Source organism: Sciurus carolinensis, chromosome 11 (genome assembly GCF_902686445.1).
Source record: "Sciurus carolinensis chromosome 11, mSciCar1.2, whole genome shotgun sequence".
NCBI classification, from domain to species: Eukaryota; Metazoa; Chordata; class Mammalia; order Rodentia; family Sciuridae; genus Sciurus; species Sciurus carolinensis.
In genome coordinates, this window is record NC_062223.1 from 97,569,971 (window position 1) to 97,585,797 (window position 15,827).

Sequence of the window (15,827 nt, forward strand, 5' to 3'; positions counted from 1 at the left end):
CTTGATTAATAAAATGTGTAATCATTTTAGAAATATTGAGAATTAGAAACTACTTAGATATTTCTTCTTGGTGATTGCACTGACCTGTAATCAATGAAAACAAAATCTAAATTTCAAATTATTCAAGCTCCATTTCCAGGGTAAAACTTTTATTCATTATTAACAATAAAATTGAATATATGTTTGTGACAGTTTAGGGTAAGAGAGTAGCAGACTAAATAACATCTATTCTTATTATGTGAGGAGAATGGAATTGGTTGATATTTCTTGATATCAAATGGACAAGTTTAAGACACAGGGAAAGGAGTTTTAGAAGTCCAAGATCCAATTTTTCTCTCCATTTCAGAGTCTAGGTTAAGAAGCAAAATGAGAATGGAATTCTCTGGCTGCTGTGTTTGAAATTGAAAGCTTTGATGTACCTCTAGAGGGTGCTCTTGGCTCTGCTGTCTTTCTGAAGCCTTTAGCCCAGCAGGGCTCTGGTTCATATAGAAACACTACATTTACTAATGTTTATGATACTTAGGAATAATCAGAAACACCCCACAATTCTGTACAGATTTTTTTTTTTTTTGCCTAATGCTCTTGCTAATTGTGACATAAAGTCCTTGACTGCATCAAATGTTAGCTGGAGGGACTCAGCAAATCCAGGTTGCCTATAAGACTACACATAAAATGTAGTTCACTATCATACATTTTTAATTCTTATAAGTCAAAGTAAGAAGTTATGTTTATCCTGTTGTTTTTACTTTTAAGAAGTAATTTTACATATCAATCGCTTTAGTGTTGTATCTTTGTGCTATATATTGCAGCACAAAGCCAGTCAATTCATTTGGTTCTTATATTTTCTTGGCTGAGTGACGAACTAATAATTGATCTCCAAATCTTGATGATTGTACTAATTTCTCAGATTTGTCTAGCAATCTTCAGCTCCGAGGTTTTATCACTCTGGTTTTTCAGTAAGTCACATGGCATATTTGTATTATGATTTTTTTTGAAAATATTTACTCTACTTTGTTCAGAATGGAAGGAAAATTCTTATTACTCCATCATGTTGAGTTTTTTTTAATGAAATGTAAGAAAAAATAACTATTCAATTTTCAAGCCACGGCCTTACCTGTAACCTCAGGTCCCTTGCTTTTCTACTCTGCCATCGAATGCATGTTAGGCTCAGTGGCGGCTGCCTCCAGTCTGGGTCCCTGAATGTGTACCTGTGGGACAGAGTATGAGTACTCAAAGCCAGGAAGCACTTTTTGATGTGTAACTTGGGCAAGAAATGCATTTATTGTTGTAAGTCACTTGAATTTTAGAGTTTCTTTTTGTGTAGCAAATGGACTAATACAGAAATTGATATGAGGAGTTGGGAACTGTTGTATGAAAATAAAAAAATATGTGGCTGTTGCTTCAGGATAAAACTGTAGGTGGTGAGAAAACTATTAAAGGAAACTGAAAAAGTAATATAGCTTTGCTGCAGTAGCAGTAACTTGAGCAGCAGATAGTGTACCTAATTGAACTTGTGGCTTGTCTAGAAAGGTATTTAAATGGAATATTACTAGTCTGGGTTGGCTGTGATTGGCTGTATTTGATAAGGTATTTTTAAACAGAAAGAAATACAGAAAGTAACTGGACTATTCATAGGAAGGGATGAAATAGAAAACCGAAAGCCCCAAATCCTGAGATATCAGGTTTCAAAAATGGAATGGTTTTTAAATTTTCAACTGATAAAAGACAATATTAAGAGATGCATTGAGCCCAAACCACTAAGACAGACTCAGTTGATATTATGGGTATAGCCACAAATCCTAAAGGCATGATTCTGGCATAGCTGGTTAAGCCCTCAGTGACTTTGTTAAGTCTAGAGAAAAACACATGTCTACTGACACACAGAAGTAGAATCAAATAGATTAATAGCCAACAAAATCTTTGAAAATACTGTACTGCCAAAAGTATTCTTATCCTCATTTCAAACAGATAGCTGTTAGAAACTATGTGTGCCCCGACTTCCTTGAGCAAGAAGCAGGCTGAGATAGCATCTTGTTCCCCTAGGATGGTATCACCTCCAGCTCTCTTCTTGGGTGCATCCAAGAAGTATAATTACAAAGAAAATCTATCCTGGGGGGCGGAGACATGACACTCAACGTGGTGAACTAGGTTGTGCCCCAGCAGCAGAACAGAGGCCTGATGAAGGAAAATTCAGTACCCTAGGACAGGGGGTCTCCCATTCTTGTTCAGCAAATTTCAGCACTGCTTCCTGCCAACAATGGCCAAATGCCTCTCCTCCTTCCTTTTATATATGAGGGTTTTATTATAATTGTTCTGTCCCTTTTCCATTATTTTATTTGGGTGAGTATGGGTTGTTTTATGCTTGATTTTAGAGACTATTCTGAGATCTTCAACTTTTCACCTGGTGCCATCAGTGAATGAAATTCAGGGTGAATTTCTTGGAAGTGGGTAACTGTGAGAAAGGAAGATAGGTGAATATCTCGAGATGGTGGTCTATAGTAGATTGTATTATTCTTTGAAAATATATATTCTTCTCTCCAGTCAGGCAGAGTATATTTTCCTGCTCAGTGGTGTTAAACTAGTCCATATGACTTTCTTTTGGCCAATGGAATGTGAGTCAATGAAATAAATGCTGTATTTGAGCAGTAGCTTCAGGTGTGATTGCTTCTTGTTCCTGGCCTCTGCTATGACAGCAAGCATCTTTCCCTTAGGGGCTATGTCTACATTAGAGGTCCTTGAATGAAAGAAAGTATTGAGCAGAGCTGAAGCAGCCCCATAGGCTCCATAAATATAGGCATGTGAGTGGGAAGTAAATGTTTGCTGTTGCAAGCCACTTAGATTGTAGAATGTCTCCTTAGGGCAAGCTGCCTAATTGGGATGGGAGGATTTTTCTCCGAGTGCCTTCACAATTCCGTTCAAGGGAGGTACTATCCATGCAAGTATTACTTTGATTTTTAAAAAATAATCATTTGAACTACAATATTCCAAAAGCAACTAGCATATCAAATAAAATGAAATGTAGTTTTCCTTATTTAAATCAAGCAAACACTTGCTAATGTTTAAAATCTCTAACATAGGACATTTCAAGTTGAAAAATAATCCCATAAGAGACTTAAAAGATTTTTGATTTTGTTTAGTAGGACCCTATTATACACATATAGTGAAATAATGAGTCAGGTCAAACCACTGGTAATGTGCATTAGTCCCCCCTTATCCATGGTTTTGCTTTCTATGGTTTCAGTTATCTCTAGCCAATTGCACTATAAAATATTAAATGGAAAATTCCAGAAGTAAGAAATTAATACGTTTTAATAATTTTTTGCAATTCTTATTATTGTGAGGGAATCTTGTACTGCCTCTTTCTGTCCTTCCTGGGATGTGAATCATCTCTTTGTTCAGAATATCCACACTACTTGCCCATTAGTTACATAGTAGTCATCTAGTTTATCAGATTGTTATGGTATTTTAGTTGCTTGTGTTCAAGTAACACTTATTTTACTTTATAATGTCCCCAAAGCACAAGAATAGTGATGCTGCAATTTGGATATGCCAAAAAGAAACTTTAAAGTGCTTCCTTTAAGAGAAAAGGTGATAGGAAGTATGTAAAATTATATGCTGAGATTGCTGAGATCTATGGTAAGAATGAATCTTTTATCTATGAGATTGTGAAGAAGCAAAAAGAAATATATGCGAGTTTTACTGTCACATATCACAGTGCAAAAACTACAGCTGCAGTGCATGGTAAGTGCTTAGCTACCATGGGCATAAGTCATTTAGTTAGAGGGGTTGGTACCATGTGGTTTTAGGCATCCATTGGGGATCTTGGAACATGTCCCTCATGAATTAAGGGTGGGAGGTGACTACTGTAAACTGTAAGAGTGAACTGGAAAGTTTTAAAGACTATATATTGAACTGAGAAATGTCAGTTTTTATTCTGAATTTGAAATTTAGCCAGTGATTATCCAACTTGGTAGTTGTCACACCAGAGTGCCAGAATCCTTTGGGAGTACATCCCATGAAATGTGATACTAGTGGTGAAGTAACAACATTTGTTAACAATTTTCCCCTTTTGCAAATTAGAGTGGATTAAAGGTTTTTTTTTTTTTTTAAATACAATAATATCTAATTGCTTTCCTTCTACTTTGTTATGTGGAAGAGTAGTGGATGAAGATACATTTAGCACCCCAGTAACCTTACAAATCTCAGGTTGATTTTATTTGTATTTCAGGTCATAGCATAGGCTGTACTTGGAAATGTTTTCCACATATGAACTTCATCTGTCATATGAATGTATAACCTGGAAAAGGTGGAAACCTCCTGGATTCCTGTGAGAATTGACATGGCTCTCGTGGAGATAAATCAAAGATCAGAGTGGACTGCTGATGCATAGGTGGTTCTCTGCTCTTCTAGTTCAGAAGTAAGGATAGGCAAAGGGAATGAATGACACCTGAGAGTAAGATAGGAATGGTAAAATGATTATTTTGCTTAAAAATTTTCCCACTCCAATTTTTTAACTTGGTTCAATACAAGTCTTCTTCAAAATGCAAAATAATCCACTAAGAAGAAAAGGTTTTTAACTTTTCTAATGTGTTTGAAAGCAATTGTCTAAGATCTCAGGGACCAAGGAGTGGGTGCTCGCTGGAGCTGGAAGTGTTAAGTGTAGTGAAGACCTGGATGAAGGTACTGTGAAGAGCTCTGCATAGCCACAGCCACAGCCACAATCACAGCCACAGCCAGAGCCACAGCCACAGCCACAGCCAGAGCCAGAGCTTGTCCATCCATCTTGATCTCCTGTGCACTAGATAGTTATGAATGAATGAAGGGGTGGATAATGTCAGTGGGTGCCTATGGGTATTTAGGGTTTTGGGAATCTTCCCCCCACAAAACTAATGTTCTTGTCTCACTGTGTGCCATTCTCCCGTACAAAATCCCATCCAGAAAATGATCAATTTCTTATGCATCTCTCCCACTATGGGACTTCTGGATAGATTGCTTTTTTTCCATTTTCTGGACCATAAATACTTACTGATCCTTTCATGCCCATCTCTACCTCTGTGATGCCTGATTGATTTCCCTGACAGAGTTAAGCTCCCTCTTTCTCACTTTAGTTCCATTCTCCTGGATACTTCCCACTCTGTACTGTCATTATCTGTTTGGGTAATATAGATATACCGAGGTCAACACACTCAAGGCTTATTCATCTTTGTATCTCTACAACAGTATCTTACACATCATGGGTGCTCAATAAAAACTTACTTTAGAAGTAAAGAGGAGAAAGGGTACCAGAAAAGTTATATACGGGCAAAAGTGGCAGCAAGTAGCTGTCAAAATAAACTTTGTCAGTTGTGAAGGCTTCCCTAGGGTGATAGGCAGTTCAAATACTCTTGGGAACAATTTTGCTTGCACACTTTGGTACATGACAATATTGCTAAATAGGTTTTGGTGCCTGGGAAGCACTTTCCCTCATGGTGAAGATGTTTGGTTATGGCTGGCAGTGGATATGTGATCAGAAGTCTTTTCCAGGTTGCCCATCTTGTCCTTTGACTTGTGGACACAATAGCCATATAGAGAACTTGTGGTTTCTTAGAGTCCTGTTGTTTTATTCATGAAAGCTGTTGATTACTTTGGATCATAAAACCTCTCTTTTTCTGACTTTTGCATGCTAGATTGGCAACAGAAGTATTATGGACATTTCCCAGCTTGCTCTTTCTTTCTCTCTCTCTCTGTCTCTTTTTTTCTGCTCAAAGCTTGCTTTCATGTGCTTGGTACATTTCATTTGCTTAGACTTGCTTGTGGTCACCCCCCACTTTGACTTGTAAAGCAGCATTACTTGGGGATCCTGCTCTCATGAATCTTTTCAGTGCATCCTGCCTGATAATGCTGGTGGCAGATAGCTTTGCTTTTTTTCCAGCTGCACTAGTTTGTTGTTGTGTTATAAAGGTGCCATTATATATTTCTATAGTGGGGAGGGTTTGTGCAATGTGAAGAAAGAGGGGGTGGAGAATAAGGCACAGGTGTTCTCTGTCACGCAGTGTTAAGAATATTATTTTAGACAAGGTTAAACTATGAAGTGGATTGACAAAAAATATCTCTCTGCTTTATTTGGAATGTTTTCCTTATAGCTGCTACTTCCACATTTCTGTCTTGCCTGCCTGTTCCTTGGCTTCCCACAATGTCACACCTCACTAAGTAGTACCTGTACTATTAATAATTGTTGTCATTTATTGAATGACATGGGCCAGATTCTGTAGTGAGTGTATCAGATGTCTTATGTCTACTTATTACAAAAGTATCACAATGTAGGAATAGTACTATTTTCAACACTCTTCTAGATGACAAAGCTGAGAATCATGCTTTATATATTTGCTCTAAACTACCTATTTAGGTAAAAGCAGAACATTATTTGAACTCCAAGTTCAGGCTGAGTCCATCTTTCCTCTATGTCATGCTTTTTTTTTTGATGTTTCCTGTAATTATCTAGATTTCCACCCTCACCTTTCTTTCTTCAAAGGTTGTTTTCTGTGGAAAAGGAACAGGTGACAGGATTTGGATGTAGCTCAGTGGTAGTGTGTTTGCCTAGCAAGCTCAAGGCCCTGGGTTCAATACCTAGCACTGCAACACTCCCTGCCACACCACCCAAATGATCAAATCAGAAGCTGTAATCTCAAAGACAATTGTATTAAGTATATGCACTAACTCTTTCAGTGATCCTAATACCTTCCCTCATTTATGTTATCATTTTTCCCCTAAAGTTTCTGAAAGAGAAAGTTGTTTTGAGAATTTGGCAGCACAGGTACTACTATGAGATGATGCTATGTTCAGAGTGTCATTTCAGGGTAAGTCTCCAACACCCCTTGTGCTTTCTAGTGATAACCAGAAGTCAGATGGAATCCATTGGTAGCTGAGGTACTCAGTGACTTTGAGACTTGACACCATGGTTAATCCTATTCAAGTTTGATTGGATATATAGACTCAGTGGATCTAGTATTTGAAGGAATTTAAACCAAATCTAGTGATACTTAACATTGAAACATGTATCAGATTCATTTTTGAGTATTAAAATTATAGACTTTCAGGCTTAATAACACGGGATCCTTATTTTGTAGGTCTTAGGTGGTGACTAGACTCAATAAGTGAAGTTCAGTTGACAACCATAATATAATTTACTTATGATACATGAATACTTTCTTGCTTGATTTGATTCTCTATTTCTTCATCTCTGGGAATTATGCAGGAAGCCGAACATAATTTTTTTTTTTTTTGGCTTAGTTCCGCAAAGAAAATTAGTCAATTGAGTATTACTTGAATTAGTACTGACTATGATCTTTAGGTTTCTTATTGGACTAGACTGCTGTGTTAATTTTTTAATGAATTTTTCCCCAAAGATATATTTTAACCCTTTCTGTATATTTTCCTCAATATTCATTATGAGGTTGTAGATGCTTCTGGAGAATTGGGTCAAGAACTCTAAATGATATTAATCATTTAATAAGAAAGAATTTGAAGGAAAGAAGTAGAGGGTTAGAGATCTGGATTCTAGCTTTGCTGCTAAAAGCTAGTAGCTTTGATTGAGTTAGCTTATGACTCTGAGACTGTTTCCTCACATGTAGTTCGAACAGATGGATTCTGAAGACCTGTTCAGTTCCAGGATTATAAACTTTTACAGTAAATTTCAAGACCCATATTGCCCACCAGAGCATCCTTTCTGAGAAGCCATGAAAAATGACTACAGCCTTTGATGTTATTTTCTTTCTCTGAATTCCTGTTAAGCTCAGTAGCCTCCTTAATAAAAGAAGAGTTGTATTTTGTAATATTATTCTGTTACTGAATAATTTGTTTTTTTAGAAGATTTCAAGATATTTGAGCGAAAATGTCATTTTATTCTTGACCCACCCCATCCAAAATGCAGTGTTAAACATGTAAGAAGAAAAAAAATGCAAAGAATCATGGACTTCTAGAATTGGAAACCACATTAGAGATAATCACTTTTGCCATTTATGAGGAAGTTAAGGCTAAGAACTGGTAATGCAGCCACTGGTGGAATGAGCAGGTATACTATCTTCCAGGGCGAGTGTCTTTTTCTCTGCCACACATCTTTGGTTGGTTGACTGGAAGACACTGGATTAACATCATTAGCTCCAAGAAAACTAGTCATGCATAATGGTTTGTTATGAAATTTTCTAGGCTATAGAGTAATTTTATTCTTCAGTATTAAAGTTTATTTCTACATTTATCACTGAATACCTCAAAATAACTTTCATATATTATCCAGATGATCTCAAAACCAGTGCGATGATCATTATTAAAGAGAAAGGTATATGCTTGTGTTATTAACTAAATTTTTAAAAGATGAGAAGAACTTAGATAAAGAAAAGTAGGTCAAGGTCATAGAAATCCATTATCAGGTCTGGGACTGGGGCTTAGTGGTAGAGTGCTTGCCTAGCATGTGTAAGGTAACTGGGTTGGATTCTCAGCACTGCATATAAATAAATAAAAAATAAAAGGTCCACTGACAAGTAAAAAAAAAAGTTTAAAAAAGAAATCTATCATCAATCAAGGTAGAAAAAAAACCAGCTTATCTGGATTCAGCTGCTACATTTACTTGATCTATGGGAATAGATTATGTTTTTAGAAATGAATAAGTGATGTGACTAAAATTTTTCTTGCTTAAAGTTAAAAATAGAAAGTGTTGACTTCAGTCATCAATTAGTTGGGTACTGAGGTAAAGGGACAGGCATTCAGCAAAGCCAACTCAGCTTGTTTTCAACCAAATATCACTAGGTAAGCACCATTCTCTGCCCCCTATGTTCTGGGCTGTCCCTTAACTGCTGGACTAGTATGTTTTCAGATTATTTTAACTTTTCATATTCTAATTATTAGCCTCATTCTATAAATAGATTCCTTAGAATCTCAGGTTCTAAAAATAATAACTGAAATTTCCTCCTGAGAAATTGAACCATGCGATGGCTATTATTCAAATCACAGAAAACTAATTAGGAATTTGTCTTCAAATGCTGCATGGTGGTACACTTGCCTTTACCTCATATATGCAGTTAGTGTAATTTATACCATTTGTTCTTAACTGGAGATTAACTTGCCACCAAGGGACATTTGCAATATATGGATATATATTGAGTTACCACAGCTGGTATACAGACATCTAGTGGATACCGGTCAGGGATGCTGCTAAAAATCCTACAGTATACAGGATATCTTCTCACAGAAAAGAATCCTTTGGTTCAAAGTGTCCACAGGGATAAGCTTGAGTAATCTTGCTTTATAATACAGATTTACCTAAAGAAGTTATTTCATGTAGGTAGGAGTCATTATCATCATTTAAATCTATATGAATTAAGCTACACTAATAATGAGAGTATGATACTACATTCATCCTAGTTATCATAATGCCTTAATTTTTCAAGGATTTAACTTGACCCTTTCTTCCAACAGAGTATGGGGACCCCTAAACAGTTTTTCTCTCCTTGTCATATACAGAGTGAATAAGAAGGAATTTTCTCATCATTCCTGATTCTTTGGATCATTTTTAATTAGGATTTTCAGCATTTAGTTCTTAGTAAAGAGTTAATTCCATAAAATTGTCAACATGAAAGCTTAGTAAATGGTTTCATAGCCCCTGATCTCTGAAACAGGCTTGTGGTAACAGGACGATATATCCACTTATTCATTTCTGCTGCAAGACTTCAATGCTAATTCCATTTTTAGTTACTGTTTGTAGCAACTATTAATGGAGAAATGAGAGAGAAACATTCTTAAAAAAAAAAAAAGCTAAAATCTACTCAATGACTCCGTGCTGTAATTCCCAGTGCACTGTGGTTTTGCCTTTAAATGTAATCTTGAAAGAGTTGTAATGGCAAATTAGTTTCTTTTTATTAGTTAAGTGATTATACACCAATCAGAACTGAATACACACACTATTAAGTTTATAATTATATTTGTGAATTTCACAGTCCACTTCATCTTCCTGCAGGACTCCATGAATACTCCCTTACTCGTTTCTTCTTGAAAAGAGTGTTTTACCAAATGCTTAATCATGGTTATCTTGGTGGAAATATTAAAATCAGGCTCAAGGGTTAATCAAGTGACTCATAGCCTTTCAAGGTCTTCACAATGTAAGCCTTGGTCAAAATCCAATTTAACAAGGAGAGAAGTTTACTGTGGCTTGCAATTTTCTGGTAAAGGTGCAGTGACTTGGCTATCCATTGGCATTTTTCATTTCTTAGTGGACAGGGTTTTGAATGCCTGCAACAAAAACCAAATGTTAAATGAATTGTCTAGGATGTATTGACCAGGTTTAGAGGAAGCCCTTTCAAGTTTACAAAGTTGACTCTACAGGGCTTGGATTTTGTTACTTTTTCTGGCAACCTGTGGCAAAAGGGAATATATATTTTAGATTTGTTTTGTTTTCATGGTACTTAATTTCTATGACTTTCACATTGTAATCCTTTTATAATGCAGATTGCTATTGCATAACTTCAATTATACTTATTCAATGAATATTTATAAGGAACCTGCCATGTTCTTCAATTTATAGCAATTTTATACAGTAGAAGCTTGAGTGAAAGCATGAGTAATGGAAAAGATTATTCCTGAATGCCAGCAAGAAAGCATTGTGGCATGGTGTGAATGTACTGAGGCTCTGAAGTTAGATGGACCTGTGTATAGAGCCAGACTCTGGAATTTGCTGGTGTGTGACCTTGGAATGTTGCTGAACTTCTCTGAGTCTGGGTTTTCTTATCTAGTGAATGGGAAGAAACAGTCTAAAAGTAGACTTCACACATTCAATGATTGATCCTACCAGTTCAGCAACATTAGGAACATGCCATAACCACTCTAGACCCCAATTTCCCCATTAAAATACAGGATTGACTGTTATCTTGCTTTTAAAGCATTTAGTGTAATTTGTAGCCCACAATATGTGCTCAGTAAACAATAAGCATTATTACTACTGCCATCATCATTGTCATCATGACGAGAGATGAGCACATCATCACTAGAGGCATTTAATCAGAGGTTAATTGACTGTTTTTAGGTTAGTGTCTAGTATATTCATCAGATAATATTAGTTTGATCTCTATAATGTCTTTGAGACTCCAAAAATAATTCTGTTTTAGTCAACTTTCTATTGCTGAGGCAAAATACCTGAGAAAAACAACTAAAAGAACAAAAGACTTATTTTGACATAGTTTCAGAATATAATCAGCCAGTTCCATTGTTTCTTGTCCTGTGGTGAGGCGGTATATCATGACAGAAAGATATGACAGAGGAAAACTGCTCATCTCATGGCAGCTGGGAAGCAGAGAGAGGGGTAGTGGCCAGGGACAAGATACACCCTTTCAGGGCATGTGCCCAGTGACCTACTTCCTTCAAATAGGCCCCACTTCTTACAGTTTCTACTACCTCCCCATAATGCCATGAAATCATGACTCCGTCAAGTGGTTAATTCATTGATATGTTAGAGTCTTCATGATATTATAATTACTTTCCAAAAGATCCACTTCTGAACATTACTTCATTAGGATCCAAGTCTACAATACGTGAGCATTTGAGGGACAGTCCAGATCCAAGTCATGGAATGTTCTAATGGTAGAATTTCAGAAATGTAAAAATTAGGCAGAAAATACTTTTAGGCAAGAGCACCCTGGCACCATGCAGGTGTTACCTTTTCTTAATACATAAAGCTGACACCTGAGAATTCTAATTAATTTTATGCCTCTTACTACCAAAGTTAAACTATTCTGTTTTTTCCCTACTTTTTCTAAATTATATTTGCTCTCCATTGACTCCACTCCAAATTCTACATGTTTTTATGAGTTAACTTTGTTTCATAGGGAGAAATGCTATGTGAATTTTTTGTTACTGCTTCTCTTATTTATGCATCCCAGGAATATACTTTTTTCCCCCGCTGATAACTGAACCATTCTTGACACTTGTTTAGCTTGAGTTCAACCATGTCTGTAATTCTCTTTTGTGGCTCCATAATTTCAGTTATTTCTTACCTTGAATTTTTGCGCTTTCTGATTTCAAAATGTTCTTTTGCATTAACTGAAAGTCATTTCTTTTATTTCGACCTCCTTCTGCTGCTAGGGTCATTTAGAAATCTAATTTTATCCACTCAGGACAAATGACTCACCCTTCCCTTTCACTCCTGGCAGTTTTGTCATCTGTAGATGTGATAAAGAGCTTTCTTCCACAGGTAAGTGATGGGACAAAGTGCCAAAAAGGTTCAGGCCTAGGTCTTCTGCATCGATTTTAATTTAAATATTTCAGGAATGTAAGCAGCCTAAAATCAATGAAAGCAAACAAAAGTACTCTTATGAGTAATGGGGATTTCTTCAGTATCTGGAGTCAGGCAGTTTGTTTATATCAGCTGATCATTGAACATTTTAGGCAGGCATGTATGGACTAGAAATGGAGAAGGATATTTTAAATGACTTGTTACATCAGTTAAAGTACCTTACTCCACTAACAGTTTCTACCACCTCAAACATAAAATTTGTCCCCTAATGTCCCGAAGAGAGTGTTTCATGGGCCAAATTTCAAGTATTTTATTCACAGAAATTATAAAGATATGGGTCCCACATTCAGTCTCTGTTCTTATTATTGTTAATTGATATATTATAATTATATGTATTTATTAGGTACAATGTATAGTATGTATATTTTGATTCATGCATATAATATGTAATGATCAATTCGGGGTAATCAGCATATCCATCACCTCAAACTCTTAAAATTATTTTGGTGTTGGAACATTAAAAATCTTTTAGTAATTTGAAATATACAACAAGTTGCTACTAATGCTAATGATAGTTCCTACTCTGATATAGAAAACCAGAACACATTCTTCTTATCTAACAGCATTTTTGTGCCTGATAGCCAACTTTTCCCCATTAGTCTCCCTTTTCAAGTCTCCCATAACCTCTATTCTACTTTCTTCTACTTCTCACATCCTATCTTAGAGATACCTTTTGTTTCCTGTTTTCTTATACTTTGACATCTTGGACTCTGCAGACTCTGGAGGGATTGTTTCTCCTAGAGTCAGTCAATTCCTAGAGCTAGTAAACCATTTGCTCTCTCAAACATGCTTTTCAAGTATAAACTGACCAACCTGGACACCATACTCCCACAACCTCCTTTTGATAGCTCAAACTCTCTAGACCACTACGCATTTGCCCTAATCACCCCAGTGCCAGGTACCAGACATTGGGGACAGGTGTTATTCAACAGAGTCTGCTGAAATCACTCAAATTAGCCAAGCTTCAGTCTGTTCAACTACCTTTCCTGTTGCTTCCAGTGAAAACCACACTAATGAATTTGCTCACAATTTCTCCCTCTTCCCCTCTGCCTCTAGTCAGATCTTCTGTTTCCCATTTTGGCTATGCATGGTGTTGTGTGTCCCCTCATTCTAGGAACATGGACAACAAACTATCTTTTCAATAAAAACAGCTTCCTGGTCTCTTGGACTTGAATAATAATGAAACCTATTAAAACACAAGTAAAATTTTAGCTCTCTATTTTCCTAAAATACAGCAGGTATAAGAACAAGCTAGAATTGAAATAAGATTCTAGAACCACATAATTCATGATACTATAGGATGCCAAATATTGGTTGAAAAAATGCCTTTTTGCCAAGTGATGTGAAGAATATAAGCAGGAACAAACTTAGGCTGAAATGAGAACAAAGCAGAAATGTGTTCTGCCACATTTAGATATTTTATTCTTTTTTACATTCATCCCTCATTTATTTCTTCCTATTGTTCTTGTGTGTATGTTCTGTCTTGACTGTAAAGAATATCATTCCCACTTTGGTATTACTAACAATAATAACAACACAAAAAAATTAAGTCTCTATAAGACAAATTTTATACTGAAAATTTTATATCCTTCTTATTTTAAAATCTGTAACAAACCCTAAAATGTAGGTTTTGTTAGTTTCTTGTTGCAGAAGAGTAGGCATTTGCTCAGATAACTTAGTTTGTGCCAGATGGCCTAGTCAGTAGTAACAGAGTTTGTGTTGAGGTATGTACTATATAAATTGTCTCTTCTTTGTCTCACATTGTGCACCACAGTTTGCAGGGGATATACTTTTTCAGGAGTAGCTTGAAGAGGATAAAGAGGTTGCTAGTGTCTGGATGACATGTCATTTTGTGCTATGAACTCAATGACTTTCCCCTGTGGAGAATTAATCCCTCTTCTTATTTTGCAAGGGTATTGCTTATATTTCGAATTCTACATACCACAGTCATAATTATATGAGAGATGGGTGGATATGTATCATCAGCTCAACCAGCTCACAGGCTGTATGGAAGTGAGAACTGTACCTCATCTTTGTATTTGTCACAGTATTTAGCCCTAGGGACTTGAGCTTATTAAGTATACAATAAATATTTGTTGAATTGATTTGAATTGAGAATTAAATGCATTAATGCATGCTAAATCCCTTTGTAAGGCACTAGCCACATGAGAGACAATAAGATTATTTAAGTCATGGTGTGTAGAGAAGGAAGAGACATAGAGGGGAGGAGGATGGGGAAAATCCATTCCAGAGAGTCCTCCAAGCATGAATAGTGGAATTTTAACTTAAAATGGAACTTTGCTAGTTGACCTTAGCACAGAATTTCCTAATTTTCCACTAAAACTTTAATAAGGTAAAGTAAAAAGAATGAACACAGAAAATAAAGATTCGCAGAAAAAAAATTTCCAAAATCTGGGAGAAAATTACTTTAAAATAGGAAAGATAATTAATTGTGCTTCCATCAGTTAGTTAGGTTCAATTGCAAATAAGAAAATAGTCAAACATTGCCTAAAACATAAGAATGTTTCTTGTTTATTTAACAGTAGCCTCAAGTTAGCTCTCCTCTGTGTACTTTAATCATTAACATCGGCATCAAGACGCTAGGCTCCTTTCAATTATTCTCACTGCATTCTTAATGTGTTGACATTTTGTCCTCAGGTTTTTCATCTCATTGTCCCAAGATAGCTGACACACTGTAGATACTATATTCCAACACAGAAGCATCTCAAGCAGAGAAGAAGGAGGAATGAGTAAAAATAGATGGTTTCCTTACATGTGTCTTTTCTATCATGAAGGAAAATTTCCCTCTCTAAGCCCTTAGTAGATGTCTCTTTATTATTGCATAGAACTGGGTCACATGAGCAACTTCTAGCTCTATTTCTTTCAATGACAAATAGAATTTTTATGATTATTAACTAATCTGGACACGTTGTCCCATGCACACAAGAGCCACACAATTGTGGTTCTTTTAGCAATGAAAAATGGGAAAATGACTAAAAATCAATCAACAGTATCTGTCATAAAAGTGGATTCAGAAAAGAATTTTGCCTGTTACATACTTTGCCTCATTAAACAGAGAAGCCCTACCTATCTGGAAGAATGTTAGTATATAATTCTTCCCCACACTGATGTCTACTGCCTGGACAAAGAAACTACATCAGTGCCCACCAACAAAACTAAGCAGTGAGCTCTGCGTGTGGTGGCACATGCCTGTAATCCCAGTGGTTCGGGAGGCTGAGGCAGGAGTATCTTGAATTCAAAGTCAGCCATAGTCAAAGTGAGGTGCTAAGCAATTCAGTGAGACACCATCTCTAAAGAAAATACTAAATAGTGCTGGGGATGTGACTCAGAGGTCAACTGCCCCTGAGTTCAATCCCCGACCAAAAAAAAAAAAAAAATCAACAAAATAATACTAAGCAGTATTCAACCTAATCATAAGTTATGCTGCTTGAGAGAGTCAATCTCTGATATATTTTATTTCTATATTTCCATGTATCATTTTTCTATAATT